Source organism: Dermacentor variabilis, chromosome 4, assembly GCF_050947875.1.
Source record: "Dermacentor variabilis isolate Ectoservices chromosome 4, ASM5094787v1, whole genome shotgun sequence".
Lineage (NCBI taxonomy): Eukaryota > Metazoa > Arthropoda > Arachnida > Ixodida > Ixodidae > Dermacentor > Dermacentor variabilis.
The window spans coordinates 62,447,140-62,453,411 of record NC_134571.1 but is presented as its reverse complement, the minus strand read 5'-3'; the positions used below and the strand labels follow the sequence as shown (position 1 = coordinate 62,453,411).

Sequence of the window (6,272 nt, the reverse complement as noted above, 5' to 3'; positions counted from 1 at the left end):
TACTGCGGCAAATATAAAATGGGTTTATTTACAAAACAACCTATTTACACGAAAGAAATGGGTGCGTTCATAAGCACAGCAGAACCCGAAGACTTAATATGAACGCTTAGTAGGCTACTTTTAGGGTCAGATCAGCGCAGTGGGATAGGAAATCATTGATCACAGTCATGGTCTTCGTGTCTTGAAGGGATGCCCAGAATAGTTCACTGTTATCACACAGTCCAAAACCTTGTGTCTCCGAAAGAGCAAGAATGTGTCGTGTGTTACAGCCGTCGCATGACTTCTGTGATGCCACGTTGTCATTTGGCTTCAAGGAATGGACAAAGCTAGGAATCAAACGCGCGCATCATCAGGCGTCTTAGAAGCATGGCTGTGGAACCTCTTACATGGGAGTCGCTATTTTCAGCCTCCGACCCCACCAATAAGATCCGTTCTCAGTCGCTGTCTCTCTATAATGTGCTTCCGTTGAAATTGGCTCAAACTACGGCACACAAGCGCGCGAACATAAGTTGTGTAAAATGTTTTACGATGACTAAAACTTGCTTATGTCATTCACTCTAGGCGTACTATGTCAGTTACATACACGAGAAACAGAGACGCAGTAAACAATAAAAAGGTCCTACTTGTAGGCCCTAGAAAATAGCTGTGCCTTCGCAGCTAGGACAAGTTTCTGGCAATCAATGCACAACGGTGTTTCTTAACTGTCTCAAGTCTGTTTTTCGAAGAATGACGGCGGGACAAACTATGCATTCGCGTTCACATGGACAACACATGGAACTGATTGCACACGCGTGAGCTTATTTTCCGAAAGTCTTACAGGGGCGATACTTACTGAGCCTTACTCTTGGATTCAATGTGATGCTGAGGCCTTTTTCGGTTGCAGTAACTCTTGATGTAAAAGTTCATGAACATGACGAAGAAGAATATTCCCTGTGGCAGCGTAATGCACATTTGCGCCAAGGGGTATCCGCAGTCGATGAACAGTGGAATAGTCATGTGGAAGAACAGGATTACAAACTGCACCAGCTGGAGCTGGGTGAGGTACCGCTTCCACCACAGGTATTTCTGTACCGAGGGTCCCATCAAAGAGAGGAAGTAGTAGGAGTACATGACCACGTGCACGAAGCTGTTGAAGACGATGCCGAAGGCGACGTGGCCGTCAGCACCGTACGCGAGACCATACCAGCCGTTGAAGACTACGAGGACGTGATGCACCACGTGCAGGACGGATATGTGCGAGTCCTTCTTGCGCAAGACGAAGAAGACGGTGTCCAGGAAGTCTGCGATCCTCACCATCACGTACCACCACACGTGCGACAGCATGCTCATGGTCCTGTCGTCCCGCGCCTCGAAGTCGATTCCCTGGCAGAGCAGGCTGTAGCCGCCGCCCAGGTACGTCTTGGAAAGGAAGGCCACCACAAAGTAGCAGTTGAGGAGCACCATGGACGCATTGTAGAGCACAATCAGGGGCTTGATGCTGTCGTACGGCTTGCGGTCCTTCATGTACCGCGGCCCGCCGACCTTGACGATATAGACGTAGGCCGTCAGCAGCAGAACTATGAACTGCTTGTTGCCTACCAGGGCCCAGTCGGCGGTGCGGGGATCGCGGCGGAAGAAATACGCTTCGGCCGTCTCTAAGTCAGCCGCCGTCGTGGCGGTGATGTTCTCCATGGCGCCGTCGACGGCAACACTGGCCCCGTTGCGCGGCAGGCAAGCGAGCGGGTGAGCGAGTTGCCGAAACGGTGTCGACGCTTGTGTGGCCCGAATCAGCTCTGAGTCCCGCTCGTCGGAGACGCGCCCCTTTTTCTATCCTCTTCCGAGAATGCTGCCGGTGTGGAGGAGGAATGGGCCGGTGGGTGGTGGGGGAGGGGGCGGGCGTGGGTGCTCATTTCCAACAGAATGACCATGACGGTTTAAACATGCGGTGCGAGGGTGCAAGTGTGGGAGAGAGGAGATCGAGGAGGGAGTTCTTCTGCAATGACCGCGTGACAAGTGATCGGATGCGGCATGTGCCCGCGGCGGAGAAAACGCGCGGTCCTTTCCTTCTGCCTCTCGAATGCGGTCACGTACAACGTATGCGCCAATGTTGCGGACGACACACCATTTCTTCATTCTTTTTTCCTCTATGTGAGAAGCTGCCGTGACGCCGGCGATTGTGCCGGCTCTAGAGTCCGGGCTTACTTGCTCTCGCCCTTCATAGATTGAGCTCTGTGATCCTGAGTTCAGTAGGAGCTGTCATATATCCACGTGGACAATAAACCATAAAAAAGAGGGAAAAAACTATAAGATATAGCTCTATGCGTTCTTTCTGTTCACGGTCGCGGTTGACGTTGAGCGCTGACGTTATTGCTTAGTGTTACTGGACTACCGATCTGATAAAGATGCTCTCTTTGCAATTCGCAACGGGCTGGTTGGCATGATGAGCTGCTTGGGCCTTTGATTGCATCCTAAATGTGCAAGGAGGTTTTGGTAATGCATCCGCGTGTGCTCTCGAGCAAGAAATTTCTCAATGTCACCTATAAATCCTTTCAAAGCAGCCTGCTACTTCCTGATTTTCTATGACCAGCAGGGAGGATCGGCGTCAATGTTTTTAAATGTCTTTGCGCAACAAGTCCGTAGCGCCGTTGATTATTCGCTGCGTCAGCACGAGAAAGCAAAGGCTGCCGAATGAATCCCCCCCCACACACACAACTACAAGCGCAACAAACAAAAAGAAACTGAAGTATAAGGCCTGAGGAAAGTGCTGTTAAAATCCTTTTACCGGAAACTCTATAGAGGGACCTATTCGCGACTCCAAGTAAATGTTCGCTACCTATAGGCCGCGCCAAGCAACAGCTGATCCAGGTTCAGGCTTGAAGTGAAATACCGGGTCCTGTCACAGCATGCGCTGAATGCCTCGTAGTTCTCAAATCGTTATGATGCCGGCACGCACAAGCCCAAAAATTTCTGGCGTTTGAAATCGCACAGTGCGCTTTGCTCAGGCAGGCGATTTGATAAATTCCAGTGATTTACGCTAAAGCTTAATTTGGTTTTGTTCGTCTAAAGTTTGCTGCCTCAGAATTAGTATTACTAATGCTTTAAGCAGCAGGAATATTCTCGCTTATGTACTTTTGCCTACCAGCAGGGTAGCCGGAATAATAACTACGTCGGAAAGCCTGAAGTTGAACATGACACATGCTATGCCGCGAGGTGGCATATCGCTTTCATAGCATGCCTCAGTTTAGCGGTAAAAGAAGAAGATGCTATTTTCTTATTCAACGCCGTAAGTTGTCAGCTTGTTTCCCCGCAAGAAATTTAGAACTGCAACCAGCGCTCGTTCCAGCTTTGGAGCGTTCGACCTGCGCACAACGCCGCTAATTTGCTTTCCGACTCTGTGCACACAGTTAAATTCAATTACAGCTGGTTCAATTCGTGTCGAAGCCAGGCATTTACACCAATACAACTAACTTTGCCACAAGAAAAACCTCGCTAAGTTTCGAAGACCTGCTGGAAGAAACTCAAGTTGGTCCGATTGGTTGTTATTCACTTATCAGGCTTCAGCGAGTTTGAGAATTTCTACGGGCGGCAAGCGTCTGCTGTGTTCCCAAGCCCGGGTCCTACCTCGAACACTGCGTGCTGCGAACACGAACAAGCGCCAGTCATCGGACACCCACATCCTCATCAACGGTATCAGCTACCTCTAAAAAGAAGGTGCACTCCAACTCACAAACAGAACTCTCATTTGTTTTTATCCCAAGACACACTGACCAGCTAACCTTACACTTTTTAGCCTCGGTCTATCAGTGCAGAATATCCGTATTTCGCTTCTGAAAGTACGACAGATGTTACTGCCCATATATTGTGAGATGCTTTATGCAATACACTGCAACACGAGTCGCAGTGCGTAGTTGCGTATGAAGGTCGAAAACCGTCAAGTATCGTACCTGCAGCAGTGGAGCACCGCCGCGAACCAGTGATTGCACCATTCGGAGAGGCTCACTACGCAAGAAACACCGCGCTTCGACGCCACAAAAGAGGAACGTGACAACAGCACCAAGCGAAAGAGCCGTCGTGAAGCTGGATGTTGTAGCAATCTTTATTTATTTGGACGGGCGAGTTATTGACCTCTGCCTCGTTTCCGGCTTAAAACGAAGGTTCAATCGCTTTGCATTTACCCACGTGCAGCCATCACTGCCCCGCGCGGTCATTTTTCAGTGTGCGCTATCTCCCTGTATATGTCTTCCTCCCCCCCATTTGGGGAACGTCGAACATTTTCCCGCTTCCCTTCCTTGCAACCCACTTGTCATAAATGCTTACAAGCTAGCCAGTCCTTCCGCGTGGACTCGTCCATAATACCTTGACCCTTTCGACATGCGAAGCGCGGGGACACGTGTCGTTGACCCCTTTTCTCCCCGTCGCTTTGGCAGTCAACTCAGGCGCCAGTTTCACGTGAGTCGTTCAACGTCCTTTGACCCCGCGTTATCCCTTTGCTACTCAGTAGTATGTGGCAGCTGCCCTGCGCTTTTGTATTCTTCCGAGAGGTCTGCATCCCAACGTGTAGTATTGTTCACATTTAGCGGAGACGCTTAAACGGTGACAGAGAGCTTTAGAAATAGGGTTTCCTTACGGCTTGATGTATTCAGAGCCCCCACACAACGCTTGCGTTCTTTTGCACTTCATATGCGTTCTTCTGTACGTCCGACCAAGAACGTCGCCTAACTTCGCGTCTTCCATTTTTAAAGCTGCAAAATAAAGCGGACATAGCAGCCGCACTTGCTCAACTATATCAGAACACTCAAGGCTCTCGAGGAAAGTTCGAGGCGGACATCTGCGCACACATACAAGTATAGTTTGAATGGCCTTCGTGCAGTTTATCAGCTGCTACCGATGATTAGATTTGAAATGAGCGTTCACTTTAAGAGTGGACCGTACTGTACATTCCCGGGCCAACTATAGAGAAAGAGTTTTCCCTAATGGTACGAAATGACACGACGAGACACGCCTGAAAGAGCGTTGCTCCGTTTATTGTAACTCGTGGGGACGTAACAGAAACTGCTACAAACTTCTTGAATGTTGTTGTTACGACTGGTCGAAGGCACTTCGGATAGTGGTCGGACCATGCACAGAGGAAGGCTCCGGATAAACCTTCAGTACTTTCAAACTCTATCAAGCATCCACCCAGATAACTTAAGTTAGAATAGGGGCAACACTTGTATTCAATCAACCAAGAGAACAAGCTGGTTTCAAGAACCGGTATTCTACAATGGATCACATCCATACCATCAATCAGGTAATTGATAAACCTACAGAGTACAACGAAACTCTATAAGGGTTTCACAGGTGAAGAAAAGGCATCTGGTTCAGTATAGCCACTAAAAACCACAGAGACATTGTATAATCAAGGAGTACAGTAAGCATACGTGAGAATTCTAGCAAATATCTATAAATACTCCAGAGCTACCTTAATTCTCCACTAGAAAAGCGTAAAAATACCGATAAAGATAGCGCTCAGGCAAGGACACACAAACAATGCTATCCTGTTCAACAACACTGAGGATGAATTGCAACAAATGATAGAGGATCTCATCCGAGAATGTAAGAGTAGGGTTCAAAGCTATTATGCAGAAGACAAGAGTAATGTCCAATAGCCTCGTAAAGGAACAAGAATCATTGATTGACAATCAGCCTCTAGAGTATGTTCAAGACTACGCTTATCTAGGTCAGCTGTTCACAAGGTATCTTGCTCATGAGAAGGAAATTTATATAAGAATAAACATGCGTTGGAACGCATACGGCAGACATGACCAAACCTTGATGGGCACCCTTATCGTTATCTTTGAAAAGTGTACAATCACTGCATTCAACAGGTACTAACATATGGGGAGAAACTTTGATGTTAAGAAACAAGCTTGAGAAGAAGTTAAGGACCACACAACGAGCAATGGAATGAAAAATCAGTAGATCCCGCGTATATATGGGAATCGATGTTAAACGAAGCTTTCCTTGATGTTTACGCAAATGTTATGCAAACGTAACGCTAATGACAGAAATGTTTGCACGCAATGACACAAATGGAGTGTTAATCACGGCAGCGCAAGGCTATGTTAAACCAAAAGGTAAGATGGTCAGGTAAGTGTGTCATAATGACGTGATTGTTACAGACTTCTTTACTATTCGCCTCTGGTAATGGTTTGTGGGTAACGGGCTTGTGTTAACTCAGCGAGACATTTAGCCTATGCCGACAGTATTACAACAACGCCGTGATGACGACAGCATGACGGCAGTTCGAGGGA

General features: G+C 47.9%; 1 pseudogene; it reads right to left on the bottom strand.

Annotated features, from left to right (window-relative positions):
• On the bottom strand, positions 1-1,759 carry LOC142577785 (very long chain fatty acid elongase AAEL008004 pseudogene; annotated as a pseudogene).
• Between the last annotated feature and the right edge of the window lie 4,513 nt (positions 1,760-6,272).